Raw genomic sequence first — 18,756 nt, 5'->3', positions numbered from 1 at the left:
ATATAACCATTCCACCAATCTATTTTCAGCATCTAGAATAGAAAACATAAGCCTGTACTACACACAGGTTCCCCAGTATATGGGATCGTATAATGACAGTCTGAACTAGTATGATTCTAATCTGATGACTCAAATGACCTGTCTGCTTCCTCCATTAAGAAAAGTAAAATTATTTCTCACAAAGTTACTTTGCAGAAAATTGAAGCCTCATAATTCATTCATTCATTATTAATAAATAATTTAATTAAGTAATAATTTATTAATTTAGCAAATATGTATGAACATCCCTGTTAGGAGTGTAAAACAGCACCAGCCTTTGAAAAACAGCTAAGAGGACTCTTAAAAAAGACCCAACATTTCTCCTAGTAGAAATGAAATGTCTCTTTACATAAGAACAATGAAAAACTGTGATCACACAAAAATCGGGTTTAGAAGTTCTCATGTAGCTTTTCAAATAGTCAAACATTTAAAAGATGTTTATCTTTTGGTGAATGGAACAATGTACAATGCATATCTAGTATAATGATTAACTTTTTATTGTCAATGCAACTGAGGATGTTTAAAAATTAGGTTAAGGTTTCTGGCAATGTCTATAATGGAATTACAGAGAAGATGGGAGGTCATGGAAGAATTAAGAGAAGATGATCCATTCTAAACATGAGTTCACCACCTCATTTGCTGAAGGCTCCACTGAAACTAAAAATTAGGGCAATAGCTAGGCAGTGGTGGCACATGCCTTTAATCCCAGTACTCGGGTTGTGGAGAAGAAGAGGCAGGTGGACTTCTATGAGTTTGAGGCAAGCCTGGTCTAGAAGAGCTAGGTCCAGGACAGGCTCCAAAGCTGCAAAGAAACCATGTCTTGAAAAACCAAAAATAAAAATAAACAGGGAGCGAGAAAGCTCTATATGCCTAAATGCTCTAAATGCCTGTTGTTGTCTGTTGCCATCAGAGTCCAGATTCCATAGCTTTGAAGTGCACAGTTGTACAAATCCTCTCTTTCCAGGGTCTTTCAGCCCTTCCCTTTCAGGTTGGGATATATTGTTATGTATCTTCCTAAGAAGCTAGCATAATCTTTAATTTAGGACGTATCAGTGTGTGTGTGTGTGTGTGTGTGTGTGTGTGTGTGTGTGTGTGTATCATTACATCTATTAGTTAAAACTAATAGCATATGCTCAAAGAGACATAATTTGTAAAATATGTAACACATTGAACATTATAAAAAACAATAAGAACAGCATATATAAGTATCTCAGAAATATTATAGTGAGTTAATGGAGGAAGACATAAGAGTATATTCCAAATGATTTTGCTGTCTGACTCTTAAACTAGAAAATTGGAGCTAAAGAAATAAGGAAGTTGATAAAGTACATGGTGTGCAATATTAGAACCTAACTTCAATTCCTATAACAAACCTAAAAATCTATCACTGAAGGCTCACCAACAATTCGTACTAAACAAAGCATAAGCAATGATGACACCAAGAAGACATGCTAACATGAAAGAGGTAAAGTTTGTGAGGCTTTGACACCAGATAAAGAACTATTAGGCTCACACATAAGTGTTTTTTAAACATAAAGCAAAAAAAAAAAAAAACTATCTGACAAATCACAAACCCAGAGAACCCAGACAACAATGAGTACCCTAAGAGAGACATATATAGATCTAATCTACATGGGAAGTAGAAAAAGACAAGATCTCTTGAGTAAATTGGGAGCATGGGGACCTTGGGAGAGTTTTGAAGGGGAGGGGAGAAGCAGGGAGTGGAGCAGAAAAAAATGTGAAGCTCAATAAAAATCAATAAAAAAGAGCAATCAGCAACTAGAAAGTGTTCAGAATGAGAGAAAAGGTCTGTCCTAATTACTGTTCTGTAGCTATGAAGAAACACTATGACCAAGGCAGCTATGAAGAGACACTATGACCAAGGCAACTTATAGAAGAAAATAATTAACTGTGTAATTGCATAGAGCATTAGAGGCTTAGTTAATGGCCACCATAGTGAGGAGTATAAGAGGACAAAAGCAAGAATAATGTTGAAGTAGTAACTGAGATGACATCTGATGAACAAGCTGAAGGCAGAGAAAGAGAAGGGTGATGGAGAGAAAAAATATGTGTGTGTTTGTGTGTGTGAGAGAGAGTGTGTGTGTGTAAGAGAGATAGAGACAGAGACAGAAAGAGAGACAGAGACAGAGAGAGAGAGAGAGAGAACTAGGCCTGCTGTGGACTTCTGAAACCTTGGTGATAAGTCCACACCTCCTAATCTTTCTTAAACAATTTGCCAACCAATCAGGAAACCAAGTAATCAAATATATGAGCATCTAGGGTCCATTGTTATTCAAATATTTCTCAGGGAAGAAACCACCAATTGTTTATTTAATCCTGAGGGATTCGCTCTGATATTGTATGTACATAAATAGTATTATACTGACTTGATCAGGTTATATATATGTATTTAAGAACACACACACACATGCCTGAACAATTAAAGAAAAATAGATCATGACCATAAGATAAAACAAAAGAGTGTATGGGTGTGGTCTAAGGAGAAAAGTGAAGGGAATAATTAATGAAACTAAATTTTCTTTTTTAAAAAACAACTCTTAAATGAATCAGTGGGAGGTGAAGAAAACTGGATCTAAGGGTTTTACAAGACAGCCAACCTAGGTTAATCAAGTTACCTTAGGACTGTGAAGGTCCCTATCCTAACAAACAACGCAAACAGATTCAGAAAACACCTCTTGTTGACCTCTGGCCTCTGCATGAGCCTACCTGTATAATACATGTTTACCTCCACTCATGGGAACCTACAGAGATATGTATAAATGAACACACAAAACAAAAAATTAATCTTAGTAACATAAATCTGGTTAAAATGTACTGGAATTGGTGAGAAAAGTGAATGGGAAGATATATAATGGAATTCCCCTTTTATTCATTCTATATGTGTGTGTGTGTGTGTATGTGCATGTATGTATGTATAACAACTGAGTACATTAAGTACGTCGTGTATTTAGATGAATCTAGGACCCCCTATTAAAGCATGGGTTATCCTTGAAGAAAACTGGTACTCAATTCCCCAGAAGTAATTAATTACCAATAGCTCCTCAGCTCAGGGTGGTACTTCATCCTCCCAAATCTATGGTGGTATTTCATCTGTCTTGATCATGTGTGGGTCTTTTGTCTGCAGTCACACCTTGCATGAGTTCTTAGGTGTAACTGTACTGGGATGTCTCACATTAACTGCTTTGTTACACTGGTCTACTTCCTCTGACTTTTTTTTAGTTATTCTGTCCTCTTCCACGATGATCCCCAAGCCTCAAAAAAAGGATATGCAATATTCATGTCCCATTTAGAGCTGAGCATCCCATGACCTCATAGTCTCTGTATATTGACTACTACTAGATCTCTGTTTTAATTCCTATGTACTGCAAAAAGAACCTTCTCTGGTGAAAGTTAAGAGCTGCCTTCATGTCTGTGTATAAAGACAAGATCTTTGGGGGTAATTTATTGCCACATTCATTTATTAAAAATACAGTAGTAAGTTCTTTTTGAGATCCTTCAATCTAGCCATTTGTGAGTTTTTGACTGTGTTAACAGAGCCAGGCTTGACTTCTGTTTTATGACTAGAAGAATAAATTTAAACTCAACTAGAAAGTAGTTGGTTTCTTTCATAACAATCGTACAACCATTGCACCATGAAACACATTGTGTCAGGCTAATTGCTACTATAGCTCATGGGCTTCACAGTTAGGTAGAACTTTTGATTGTTTTTCTCTAATATAACATGCATAGATCTTTTTTCAGTCTTAATAACTAGTCAGTATGGACAAACTTCCATGTCAGAAACAGCTTTATTTCATTTATATCTTACATCAAATTTTAGAGGGAACCAAGAGTAATAGAAATACTCTAAAATGTCTGGGGATATCTGCATCCTCTCCCACTTACCAAAAATTGTTGGTAGCAGACAATAAATTCTTTATTTACATGTATTTAAACATGTTTGTGTGGTAAATTATGAAAATTTAAAACATGTGTAGAATGTTTAAAATATAAAATATGTAATTGGTTATTATGAACTGCATAGTAGCACTTTATGCAAGTGACTTAAATAATCTATATTTTGAGCAAGTTAATAACACAAATATGTATGCATCTGCTAAAATTCAGTGAATACTATATTTGGAATTGGCATATTTCACTTGTAATACATGCCTCAGTAAGTATATTTTAAAGTATATACAAATACTTAATCATATTAAATGGTGTGAATTGTATTGTTTCTTCTCTCACAATCTAAAGAACTTACTTATTTGTTCATGAGTGTCTTCATTTTAGTTTCTATGTATTTAATATTCTATTTAAAACTCAAAAACAATAAAAGCCTATGGAAATATTGAGCTTTTTGTTCTGATAAAACTTTGAGTATACAACAAGTGCTCTGACTTGTCAGATCAGAGTGTTTCCACCATGTGGCATTTCACATGACTTTGGGAATTCAACCAAATCTTTATATAGTCTCTACCTGTTAATACCTTCTGTTCAGGTATGCTTAAGTCAGAAGAACAGTAAAGGATCTGGCTCTTCAGTTTTCTGAACAGAATGTAAACCTTCATCAATAGTCCCACCTCCCATATGTTATGTGATGCAGAAAGGTTTTCACATTCACACCCACAGTGATATATAAGTCTTACCGCTCCATAACAATGTAAAGATGCTGAGTGCTTATTCTTCCAGGCATATCACTAAGAGTATATCATGGGCATTGTCTAATGTACTTCTCTATTTTTTTATTTTTTTTGGTTTTTCGAGACAGGGTTTCTCTGCAGCTTTAGAGCCTGTCCTAGAGCTAGCTCTTGTAGACAAGGCTGGTCTCGAACTCACAGAGATCCGCCTGCCTCTGCCTCCTGAGTACTGGGATTAAAGGCGTGCCCCACCACTGCCTGGCTGTACTTCTCTATTTAACCAAAGGAAGAGAGTCCTTTGTTGATGGATAAAGTGGCCAATCAGTGTCAAACAATTGATACAGTTACTTCATACCTAGAATTCCAACCCAAGGACAATGTCAATAGAGTTATTTTATGAGTGATGCGACATCCATGATGCTAAATGTTTGCCATAAAGTTGTCTCTGACTTCAAATAGGCAAGAGTTTGTAACTTTTTTTTATTTATTTTTATTTATTTATTTATTTTTTTTTTGGTTTTTTCGAGACAGGGTTTCCCTGTAGTTTCTAGAGCCTGTCCTGGAACTAGCTCTTGTAGACCAGGCTGGCCTTGAACTCAGAGATCCGCCCGCCTCTGCCTCCCGAGTGCTGGGATTAAAGGCGTGCGCCACCACCGCCCGGCAAGAGTTTGTAACTTTTGACAGGTGAAATTGAAAACATCCAAATTCAGTAATATCACATGACTGACAGAAGTATAATTTCTGGGACTGTATATGAATATTGTGTCCTCTAATTTATTGGAGGTTAAGGCTGTAAGTCTCAGCTATAACAACATTTATATTTTATTTAATCTGATTTACCAAAAGTTAATGGTCGAAATACAATCTGCTATATAATTTGTGGAAACCCATGTAAATGTATTGGCTATGCCTTCATCAGCAGCGAGGAGACCAAGAACCCACAGACCTAGCTTCTCAAGTCTTAGAAATAAAAACCTCCCATGTATTATATCCTGTGATGAGAGCAACACATGCTGTGTACCTAAATCAGAGGTAGCAAGAGGCTGTCACTTCTTTTTGTTTGTCTGCTTTTATTGTTGTTTGTTTACTACTTATTCTGTTGTTCATTTTTACATCCCTACCCAAGATTCCCCTCCCTCCCTTCTTTCAGATCCCCCCAACCTTTTCTATACCTACTCCCATTTACTTATCTGCCACTCTTTCTCTTCAAGTATAAGCAGGCATCCAACCGATGTCAGCCAGCTAAGGGACATCAAGTCAATGTGATACTAGGCACCTCGTCTTTCATTAAGGCTAGATACAACTGTCTAGTAGGAGGAAAAGGTTCTAAAAGCAGACAACAAAGTCAGAGATACCCCTGGTTGCCACTGTTATGACTCCCACAAGACCAAGTTACAGAACTATAACAAAAATGTAGAGGACCTAGGTCAGTTCCATGTAGGCTCCATGGTTGCCACTTCAGTCCCTGTGAGCCTATATGAGCTTAGGTTAGTTGGCCCTGTGGGTTTTCTTATGGTATCCTTGATTGTTCTGACTCCTACAATCCTTCCTCTCCCTTTTTCATAGGATTGTTAGAACTCTGCCTCACATTTGGCTGTGGGTCTCTGCATCTTTCCTCATCAGTTTCTGGGTGAAATCTGTCTGTTTACAGCTCGCCTAAGAACCAATCTGTAAGAAGGGCAGAGTATAATTAGAAAACATTTCATTTATATTTTTGCCAGTCCTGTTTGGTTCTATCTTGGTCTCTGGGGCATCTCACCTCTGAGTCTGGGTCTTGGCTCTCGTGAGTGAGTTCCCTCTCAGAGTATGGTTGTCCAGCTATATTCCAGGTATTAGTTGGTCTTAACATAGATTGATTCTCAGTTTTCTGAGAAACTACCAAGTACAAGTTGGCAACCCCCACCAGCAAAGGAGGAGTATTCCCCTTGTTCCACATCTTATCCTCCATGAGCTTTCACTTGAGGTTTCTGTCTTAGACATTATGACAGGTATAAGATGGAATCTCAGTGTCATTTTGATTTGCATTTCCATTATAGCTAAGGATGTTGAATATTCCTTTAAGCAATTCTCGACCATTTGATATTCTTCTTTTTAAATTTATTTCATATGTTATTCACAGTTTTCCCTTCCTCCACTCCTCCTAGTTCTTTTCACCCCACCCCTCATTTTTACCACCCCCTAATGTACTCCTCCTCTGTTCCTGTTCAGGAAAGGACAGGTCTCCAATAGATATCAACAAAACATGACATATCAAGTTGCAGTAAGTCTAAGCATCTACCCATATATTAAAATTGGGCAAAATGACCCAGTATGAGAAGTAAGGTTCCAATAACTAGTAAAACAGTAAGAGACATCCCCTGCTCCAGTGTAAGGAGTACAAAAATTAGACCAAGTTACACAACTGTAACATATATGCAGAGGGCTTAGGTCAGTCCAATGTAGGCTCTCTAGTTGTCAGTTTAGTCTCTGTGGGCACTATGAGCCCAGGTTAGTTGATTCTGTAAGTTTCCTTGTGGCGTGTTTGACCCCTTTATTTCCTGCAATCCGTCCTCCCCCACATCTGCAGGACTCCACTAACTTTGCCCAGTTTTTGGCTGTATGTCTGCATCTATTTTTATTAGTTACCTAGATGAAGCCTTTCTGATGGCAATTTGGATAGGCACCAATGTATGAGTATATGAGAATACCATTAGGTATCATTATACTGTTTTTTTTTTTTTCCCTCCAGTCGTGTTTGATTTTATCCTAGGTTTCTGGATCACCCAGCTGGTGGATCCTGATACTCAAGGCAGTGTCAGGGATTATCTCTCTACCCTAGAGTGGGTTTTAGGCTAAACCAGTCATGAGTTAGTCACTCCCTCAAATCTATAGGCCACCATACCCCAAGTTAAAGGTTATGTGGCTGGGTTGGTTTCCCACTCCCTCCACTTGAATTCTTGACTGATCACAGGAGATGATCAGTTCAGATTACATATCTACTTGATAAGGGATTTTTCTCTGTATGCTGTGAATATCACCAGTTAATAAAGGAACTGCTTTGGGCCTATAGCAGAGCTATAGGAAAACAGAGCTAGGCAGGGAAAACTAAAGTGAATGCTGGGAGAAAGAAGGCAGAGTCAGAGAGAAGCCATGTAGTCTTGCCAGAGACAGATACTGGAAGTTTAGCCAGTAAGCCACAGCCATGCGGCCATACACAGATTAATAGAAATGGTTTAAATTAATGAGTAAGTGTTGGCTATTAATAAGCTAGTGCTAATGGGCCAAGCAGTGCTTTAATTAATACAGTTTCTGTGTGATTATTTCAGGGCTAAGAAGCTGGAAACTAACAAGCAGCTCTCTCCTCCAACATCTGCCAATTCCAGGAGTCTTAGCTGTTGCCATCCTTGTAGATACCTGATAGGTTCCCTTGCTCCATGCTTCTAACTGACCTTGAAGTTACTGCCCCTTTTAGAGAATTCTCTTTTAGTACTCTCTCCTCCCATTCAGCCTGACCTCTGCTGTTCCCTTCCACACATGTGTATTCAGAGAATGCTTGTTTGTTCCTGGATACCCAAACCCAAAATAATCGCAAAGAAAGTATATTATTTGCAATACTATTTGGCCAATAGCTTAAGCATATTTCTAGCTAGGTCTTACATCTTAAATTAACCCATTTCTATTAATCTGTGTCTTGCCACATGTCAGTGGCATCCTGGGCAAAGTTCCGGCATCTGTTTCCTCCATTAGCTACATGGCATCTCCCAGACTCTGTCTTCTCTCTCTCTCTACATCGCTGTTCAGATTCTCTGCCTGGCTTTACTCTGTTAAGCCATTGACTGAAAGCAGCTTGTTTATTAGCCAATGGGAGTAAAACATGTTCACAGCATAAAGAGGGGAATCGCACATCAAACATGCCTGCATTCAACCCACTAAATCTCTTTAATTTCCCCTTCCCAGGGTGATCTGGGCATCCTATCTTGAATACTCCTGGATAACTTGTTTCTCTGGATCTATGGATTATAGCATAATTATCCTTTATTTTATAGTCAAATATCTGATTATGACAGAGTATATACTATATTTGTCTCTCTGGGCTTGGGTTACCTTACTCAGGATGATATTTTCCGGTTCTTTATATTTGCCTTCAGATTTCATGATATCATTGTTTTTACAGCTGAGTTATACTTTATTTTGTAAATGTACATTTCTTTGCCATCCCTTAATTGAGGGACAGCTAGGTTATTTACAATTCTGCCTATTACAAATAGAGGTGGTAAGAACATAGTTGAGCAAGTATTCTCGTGGTACGATGGAGTATCCTTTGGGTATAGGCTCAAGAGTTGTATTGCTGGGTCTTGAGATAGATTGGTGTCCAATTTTCTAAGAAGCTGCTGTATTGATTTCTGACGTGGGTGTACAGTTAGGCAATGGAGGAGTGTTCCCCTTTTTCAACATCACCTACAGCATGAACTGTCACTTGACATTTAATCTTAACCATTCTGACAAGTGTAAGATGGAATCTCAGAGTTCCTTTGTATTGCATTTCTCTGATGGCTAAGGACGTTAAACATTCCTATAAGTGTTTCTCTGCCATTTGAGATTCCTCTATTAAGAACTCTTTGTTTAGATCTGGACCCAATGTTTTAATTGGATTATTTGGAATTTTGATGTCTAGATTCTTGAGTTCTTTATATATTTTAGAAATTAGCTCTCTGTCAGATTTGGGTTTGGTGAAAATCTTTTCCCATTTGGTGGGCTTCCATTTTGTTCTTTTGATAGTATCCTTTGCCTTACAGAAGCTTTTCAGTGTCATGAGGTCCCATTGTCATTCTCAGTGTCTGCATGATTGGTGTTCTGTTCAGGAAGTTGTCTCCTGTGTTAGTTCTTTCAAGGCTATTCCCCCACTTAATTTTCTATTGGGTTCAGTGCATCTAATCTTATGTTGAGGTCTTTAATCCACACGGACTTGAATTTTGTATAGGATGACAACTATTCATCTATTTGTATTTTTATATGCAGATATCCAGTTATACCAGCACTGTCTATAGATGCCTTTTCCCCATTGTGTAATTTCTGCTTCTTTGTCAAAAATCAAGTGTCTATAGGTTTGTGGATTTCTGGGTCTCTAATTTGATTCCATTGATCAACCTGTCTATTTTATGCCAATGACATGTAGTTTTCATTGTTATGGCTCTGTAATACAGCTTGAAACCAGGAATGGTGCTACCTCCAGAAGTTCTTTTATTGCATAGGATTGTTATAGTTATTCTGTGTTGTAGAATATTAGTTGAACATGTGTTACATTCATTTATGCTACAGATTATTTGTCTAATGATGCAAAGATGTGTTGCAATCTTTTATATTGCATTTGTTTATGTCTGTGAAGCTGTATTATTTTGCCAATCTAAAATACCTAATTGATGTAATAAAGAGTGGAACAACCCATAGCTAGGCAGGGGAGGGATAGGCAGGGCTGCCAGGCAGAAAGAATAAATAGAAGAAGAATGAGAAGAGAGGGAGAAGTGATAAAAGGAGAAGGTGAGAAGGACTCCACAACCTAGCCACCGAGTCACACATCCATCCATGGAGTAAGAAGAAAGAGAGGTATATAGAATAGAGAAAGGTAAAAGCCCAGAGGATAATTTAAGAAAAGCTGGCTAGAAAAGAGTCAAGCAAAGGCAGGTATTCAGAAGTATCCATGTATTTATTTGGGTGCTGGGTGGTGGACCCTCAAAGAATAAATAAAAAAAACTACAATCCTGCAGTTTTTTCTTCATATGAATATGAATACTATTCATTCAAGGCTATAAAGAATAGTGTCGGAATTTGTTAGGATTGTATTGAATCTCTAGATTGCTTTTGGTAAGGTGTCCACTTTTACTTTTAGTCCTGGCAATCAATGAGCATGGGAGACCTTTCCATTATCTTATTTCTTCTCTAATTTCTTTCTCCAAAAACTGGAAGTTCTTGTCATACAGGTCTTTCCCTTGCATTGTTAAAGTTATTTCAAGATATTTTATTTTATTGTCACCATTGTGAAGGGTGTTATTTCCCTGATTTAATTCTCAGTCCTTTTGTCATTTTCATACAGGATGGCTTCTTATTTTTTTGAGTTAATTTTGTATCTAACTACTTTAGAGGTTACCACTTCTTATAAGAACAAAATTATGGTGATGCTGGGCCACGGCAAAACATTTGTCACCTTGCTTACCCACAAGATATCCTTATCTAAACAGCATCATAATGACATGCAAAATTCATCCAAGAAAGAGAGTAATGGTAGAATTCAGTTGCCAGTGTACCATAGCAAGCTTTTGGTCCTTGAAAAGAGAATGACAATGACTAAGTTATGGAGAGGTGGGGAGGTAGGGAACTAGAGAAATGGAGGCTAGGATGGGTCTGGTACATCAAGATTGAAAAACAGGAACAGAGAGGCACATCTAGAGGTAGAGGAAGATCTTCATTTGAGGTGAGGTTCTACATTCTGAACATATACTTCACATCAGAATGATTTTGTAAAACATGACTTCAAAGATAAAGCTAGAAATTTCAGAGAAACATAGCAGCTCAAAGTTCAGATTATAAATTGCTGTAGAGTGCCCATTGCCAGATTGAACATCTTCTCTTCTTACAAGACTCAGGAAACATCATGGAAGAAGTGGCAGAAAGATTTTAAAAGCCAGACCTCAGGCTCCAAAGCCACAGAGAAACTCTGTCTCGAAAAACAAAACAAAACAAAACAAAAAGCCAGACCTCTAGGAGTATTGCTGCGAAATGGTGTTTTCTAGAAATTAGAGATTGTTGCATTGGTGGTGCCGCAACAACTGTGAAAGTAATAGAACAAGGTTTTACTCCTAATTGAGGAGGTACTGGCTATTGATTGTTGTATAGCAGGGTCAGTTTCTTCATGAATATGCTACCACAGGGTAGGCGGAACACTTGTCCATGCTCAAATGTTCAGTCCTGTATCCATGTGCAAAGAGCAACACTAATTAAACTTAGAAGATTGTGTATTTTAAAAAATAAAAGTGTACGTAAAATTAGGAGGGGTCTGGAGGTATAACAATAAGGAAGTTGGAGGATTAGGAGTTGAGGTGTGAGGGGTATATATGAAACAAATGTGTGGGGCGAATGTGTAGAAAATTGAGTTTTAAAATTCCTACCATAACTACAGAACATAAAATGCCATGTCCCACACCATTATAAGCTCTGAGCCTTTAAAAAGGTTTTGATCACATATCCATGAATATATGGTAAAGATTAAATCAGTGCTACTTAAGGGCCAGATTTGGGAGGATCTAAAACTAAATAAATCCCAGTTAAATATTTGGTAGCTGTGTTGAGCCAAGTGCTTAACCATACTGCATTATATATTTCTTATCAGAGAAAGTAGTTTTATAACAAAGTATCAATGTATTGCATAATTAGCCACTCAAGTGAGTACCTAGCCACACCACAAAGCTCTTGTATTCTTGTCTTTAAGCAAATTTGTTTTTATCACTAACTCACTGATTAGAGTTATAATAAGGTTGTCTGTTTAGTCATATTCTTCTGTATTCTCTTATTAATGAATAGACAATCTTAAAACTATACTAAGAAACAAATTATAAACAGGAAAATATTTATGTGCATAATCGTATGTAAATATATCATTTATTTGTTCATAAAATGCCATTACATGCCCATATATATTCATGCATTTAGAAATCTATGATAGCACTGTTATTCTATTTTTGTTTTACCTAACATTAAATTGCAAGCATTTGTTCAGATGCTACATTGCCATAATTGTTGCTGTAATGGTTGCATAATATCCTATTATGTTGATATATCATAATTTACTATAAATTATTCCCCTACTGATGGACATTTAAGTTATTCCAATCTTTTGGCGATTATACCTAATGGTATAGTGATCATCACTGAGCCCTCAGCTTTATTTTTGCTGAATTATTTTCTTGGGATCCATTGCCAGGAAGAAGATTCCTGGAGCAAAGAGAATAAATACATGTAGGGTGCTTGCTACATAGAGAGCCATGGTTTTTCCAGACGGGCAATAATAATAAATAACAATAATAATAGCTATAAGCAGCACTTAATCTGCACAGATGCTGTATTGAACTGTGGCTGCATATTGTTTCACTCCTTTCTCACTAAGACCACAGAAATAATAATTCTTATTTTACTTATGAGGGAACTGAGGCAGTGGGAAATTAAAATAACTGGTATAGAGCCATATATTTAGTAAGTCACAAAACTGGGAAACGAACCAAAATCTTGTGTAATATTGAAGTCTGTTCATTACAGTAGGCATTTAAATACTCCTCTTTACTTCCTGCTGTTGATAGGTCCAAGATTGCACACAGTTCTAAATAATGGTTCTGATGTCTCCATAGAGACTCCAGTATCACCAGCTTACCGTGGATAAATTTTTTGAAGTTCTTTTGCATCCTTAAATAGAAATGCGCTCATAAGCTTGTACATCTCCCAGTTGATCTGCTCCCCCATCTTCTCGTTCCTGGGCCCTCTCATTCTCCTGCTTCATCTTCTACCTTCTCCTCCTTTTTCTCTTACTAGAACTTTTCCTTCTTCCTTACCACAAGTTTTAAGTGTTGCCAAAATGCTTAGTTTTCCTAAAAGCTGAGATGGAAATGCTTCTCATTATTTTCTTTCACACTGCATTTTCCCCATTCTACAATTTTAAGCAATTATACCAAATGCTCACAAAAATTCGTATACTTTGTGTTTGTCATTTGCAACTTATTTTGAGTGTTATTAAAATTAAATTACTGAATTAATACATGCCTTAAATACTATACATAAGCTATTTAAAAAATTATGCAAGTCTTTGCTCTACATTAGATCTAATTTCAGAATAATTATTTTTAAAAGAACACTTTCATAATATATGAGAGGTTCAGATTAGGTCTTGCAGACAGATATTGTACATATTTTTAAAGTAATAATGTAGGATAAAATAAAGTATGTTTTGTTATACAGCATTAATATTTTGGCTGAAGTAAGTTTCTTATGTGTCTTGATCAAGTTTTGTTTTAAATGTAATTTCTGTAATAGGAAGAGATCATTCTGATGGTTGCAAGAAAATATGTACTGAACCTCAATCAATAATTTAAAAATAACTGTGAAATGCAAAATAGAGAATTAAATAAGAAGGTTCTTAAAAAAACAGAGAGAAGGAAACTGAACTGCTTGCAGTAAATCTAGAAGTGGAAAAATCACTCTAGACACAGAACATCCTTTTACAGATGTTGCAAATGCACAATGGATAACTCTCCAAACACCCCTCACATAGTTCAGTGGTGAACCTGAGAACTGAGATGCAACAATAGAGACTATAATACCTATCTCCAGAGGCTTATGTGTCCTCCAGCTTTCTTATTTATCTCCTTCTCCTCTGTTTTTCCCCTAGACTCCTTTCAATCTACAGAAAAAAATGAAACATTCAAATATATTATTTAGTCTGGAAAGAAATGTCAGTGTTTTCTGTTCCCCTTCTCATTTATTTTTTTCTCTGATTTTTCACACAGTCACTTCCACAGACTCAAGTATCATGGGTATATTTTGTAATATTTTGAAACAAAAATTATTCAAGAAAATTCTTCACAAAGTACAGGTAACTTGAGCATCTAAGAAGAGAATCAGAAGCTTCTGATTGTACCCATGGTTGCTGTTATAATAGAGAGCCAAACAACAGATCATAGAGGGAAGAGATAAACTTAGCACCTTTCTCATAAAGTCATTATCAAGCCAGTGGATCCTGAGGCAAAATTATCCTTTTTAAAAATTCTTGAGGTCATCCAAAGTAAGTTAATTATTTATAAAGAAGTATCATAAATTTTAAGAAAATTAATATAGGAAGAAAAATTTGAATTTGTTTGGGTTGTGTTTAATATATCTCTACAATGTCTCTTTTCATTTTCCCATGCCAGAACAGTGTTGGGATTATCTTTGAAACATTGAGGGTATCCAGATTAATATTTGCTAAATGAACTGCCTTGGGAGCTCACCAATCAAGACGCCTACTGGAAATCTTCCCTACAACTTTTCAAAGAGTATCATGAAGCCCAGCAGGCCTTCGCACAACAAAAAGACTGCCTAAGTGATAGAATTCAAAGGCTTTCAAATGTCTGAGTTCTGACATTTACTGTAACATTGCTGACAAAAGAAAACCAAAATTACAGAAGATACCTCCTCAATTATTATCATTTAGGGAATGAGAAACTAGGGTCAGGAAATGGACTAAATATTTAAAGCAATTTCTTCATAAATATAGATATTTAAGGAGTGGTAAGTAGATTCAAGATACCACTGTCTGTAAGGATGTACTTGAGTTGGGAATACCTGAGTATTCTCATTGTGAATCCAATATTGGACTGATTTTTATCGATTTTACTTAATCTCAGAATTTGATAAGATCCAGGTTATAGTTGAGGTTTCGTTTTGGGGATTTTGTTTTGTTTTGTTTTCACTTGAAATAAAGAGAGGGTTAACGGTGTTGAATTCTTTGCCTAAAGTCATAGACATGGGAAAATATAGTTTGCTCAGCTTTGAGTCCTCCTCGAAGTTCCTCTGTGTATGCCATTGTTGCCCTGCCACTTTTTACTGTAATAGCCTTTATTTACAGTTCTGACTTAACTGTACACTAATGCATATGTGTGACAGAGTTGGTCCCCATTCTATTACACTGTTAAAGACAAAGAAGGGCATTTGGGGCATAGAATCCAATGAAAACAAACGAGTCCTCCACAAAAAGTTCTTGAAAGAGCTTAGCCCACATCCTGTTTCTCTCTTGGCTTTCCATGTGCCAGGTGTGCCAGGAGATGAGCTCTCCTCTGCATCCGCTCTTCCTAATTCTTATTCAAGGTTTGCCAGTGCTTCTTCAATGATCCACAAAACCTTCTGCCTTTCTGTAGAAAATACAGCATCAGTTCTTCTCTTCCACGTTTAATCTATAGGTTAAATTTTCAAAGCTCTTAAGCAGGAAACAGTAACTTTCTAACCTTCGCATGACTTAAAGTCGCACATTGCATTATTAAGGAAAATGCTTGCTTGGAGAATTTAAGTTCTAATTTTAATTGTTTGATTGGGGGCTTTATCCCAGCTCCTGGCATCCATTGTGAAATGTTGAGAGGAAAGCTTCATGCAAGTCATCTCCCCTGGGAGTTGCCACAGTTCGGAATGTACCTCCAAGAAAGCCAGCCAAAGGCAACATCTCTCCAGTGGGAGTCAAGACGACTCCCATAGGCTATTTAAACTGCCCTCCTCCTCAGAAAACGAACACGTGGTCTTTCCGGTTTGCCTTTCCATGTTTTCTGGGAGCTGGGGGCCACCACTGAGTACTGGCATCCATTATACCTGGGCCTTTTCTAATTTTGTTTGATTTAGTTTCATTTGAATTATTGCATCAGCAGAGAGGCTTACTGGGCCAAAAAAGAAAAAACAATATTTATATTTTACCATCGTTTAGTAATTCTCCCTCCCCCTGTTCTCTCTCTCTCCCTTCAGTCGCCTCCCTGTTTTCCTTCTTTTTCCTTCTCCATTTCTTTCTCTCCCAGCCTCTTTTCCCCATCTGCCCCATGCTTTGCTAGTGACTCAAGTTCAAAGTAAACTGTGAATCACATTCAGGTGTCTGCCTGCGTGGCTCACAAATACAAGGCTTCCTTTTGCAAGAATAGCTCTCCTTTCTCCTGACTAAATTGGTTCCTCCTGCACCCCCACCATCCCTATGGCTTTCCCTCTATTTTTAGATAGACACTCTGAAGTCTTAATATATCAATGACATTTATAACACATGTTAAAATCTAAAACGTCAATGCTCTATTTGTAGCAATGACTGCTGATGTGATGAGATGCTTTTGTTATGTCAGTGACTTTTATTATAAATAGGATGAAAACGTGAGCTCCTTTTGGAAAATTAAAGAATAATACTAAAGCACTCTCTGCCCTAGTTTGTTCAACCATCAGCCTCAATAAGAGGCTGTATTTTATTATTTTGGGGAGGTGCACATTATATAAATTGCTCTTTATAAGTTCAGAGTGAATATCTGTCTCTTAGAATAGAAGACAGCAGGGTCTTCTGGATGATGCGTTAGAGCAGAAAGTGTGGACACCTGGGGATCCATTTTATAATCTTTGTAATTTCTCATGTCCTCTGTGGTGACTAGCACCTTGGATCTCTGGAGGTGGCCAGTACTAGGGTTTTGTATGAAACCTATAAAGCTTATCTGTGTCTTCACATTTTACTCATCATTAAAGTGCATTTGACAATTACAGAAATTACAGGCTAAAAGCATCTGTGTTGGGTGAAGTTACGCAAGGGCAAAAATTGGTGCTGGGTGATTTGGAAAAACCACTCTACTTCTCTGAGCTGCATTTTCTTCACTAAAATATTGAAAATAAGTGAATCTACTAAAAATAGATAGCAAAACTATATATATATATGTATATATATGTATGTGTGTGTGTTTGTGTGTGTATGCATGAAATTAAAAAAAATAAATACATGCTTAAAGTAGTAATCATTGCTCATTTTGTTTCAATGACACATATTTCTCTCTTGTTGGTGAAAAATGTTTTGTTCTGCAAATCTGTCTGACCTGCTATTTATCTTGACTCTAAAGTATAGCATGTGCTACTTTATAACTATTCTGTTTTGCTATTTCCTTTGCTTAGGACTTTCATGCATTCTTATAATGTACTTTGGTCAAATATGTCCCACATTCCATCTGCTCCAATTCTTTTCCTACACTACCACTACCCTCTCCTTCTAGCTTCATGTAGTCTTCCTTTAAAAAAAAAAAGAAGAAAGAAAAAAACCTTATTGTTCCTACTTTGTGTTACCAGTATGGAAAAATGCTACCAGTATGGAACCATCACCTTGATGCTGAATAACATTTTAGGGTCCTAGTCCTTTAGAAAAATGACTATTCATTTTCTACCAACCATACAATGCCAGTAGCTTCTCAGATAGTAATAAAACTTTATGAGTCCCTCCATAGTTCTTGCTGATATGTTGACTGTATTGATTCTATATAGAAGGTCTTGGGCATATACAGTTCCTCAGAGTTCATGTATACTATGGCCCTTTCAAGTCTTGAAAGCACTGTTTGTATTGCAGTCTCTAACATGTGACTTTTATAATTTTTCTACCCATTCTTCTATAATGAGTCCAGTGACTTTGGAAGAAATGGCATGATATAAATGTTCCATTTAGGTCTCTGCACTCTGAAGGTTCTTTTTCTCTGCATGCTATCCTGTTGTGCTCTCTGTGTTAACTATAATACATTGTTAAAAGAAGCTTTTTTGGTGGAATTCCTGAAATGCAACCTCTGGTTAAGAAGACAAGAACATAGAAGAAAGTTTCAAGCCATGTCCAATTAAAAGAATAAAAATAATGAGGTTCTCTCTTATGTTCTAAAACCAAAATGTGTTCATTTCTTGGTTAATGGCACCAGGTATGAGTTCTGTTATACCAAGCAGGTTATATTCCCATTGTTACAATAGTAGCACAATTATTTTTGGAGAAACTTAATAAGCATGAAACTTTAATGATTAAGATTAGTAGCCTTGACCAAAGGGGAAAATAGACAAGGGAGTTTATAATTTACTACTTTTGCCACCTGATGATTTTTATCAAGAAAGAACCTTCAATGATCTTCACAAAGAATTTTTCGTGAACACTACAGCTGCTGGTTTCCTGACCTTTGCCCTCCTGTTCTTCAAAATTGTGAAAAATAAGTTTCAAAGATTGCTATATTGCTCAATCTATGGTATTTTTCTTTGAAAGAACAAGTGAAATAAGATGAAGGCATTATTTTATCTTGCTATTTACTCTTCCCATGTATTCTTTTAACTCATTCTTCAAACCCAACATAGATAACACCTTCACTAGAATCATTTGCCCAATCTGCACCTTATCGCTCTGACATGTCGTAGACCCATCTATTCGTTTTGTGATTGACTATTATGTACTGATTGGGCTATCATCCCCCAAATCATGCTTCTGTTGAAGGAAGAACTTAGGGTTGTTCTTTATATTTCAAGACACAGATCACAAACAGAATAATTCTGTGTC

Source organism: Arvicola amphibius, chromosome 6 (genome assembly GCF_903992535.2).
Source record: "Arvicola amphibius chromosome 6, mArvAmp1.2, whole genome shotgun sequence".
Taxonomy (NCBI): domain Eukaryota; kingdom Metazoa; phylum Chordata; class Mammalia; order Rodentia; family Cricetidae; genus Arvicola; species Arvicola amphibius.
This window is presented reverse-complemented; position numbering follows the sequence as displayed.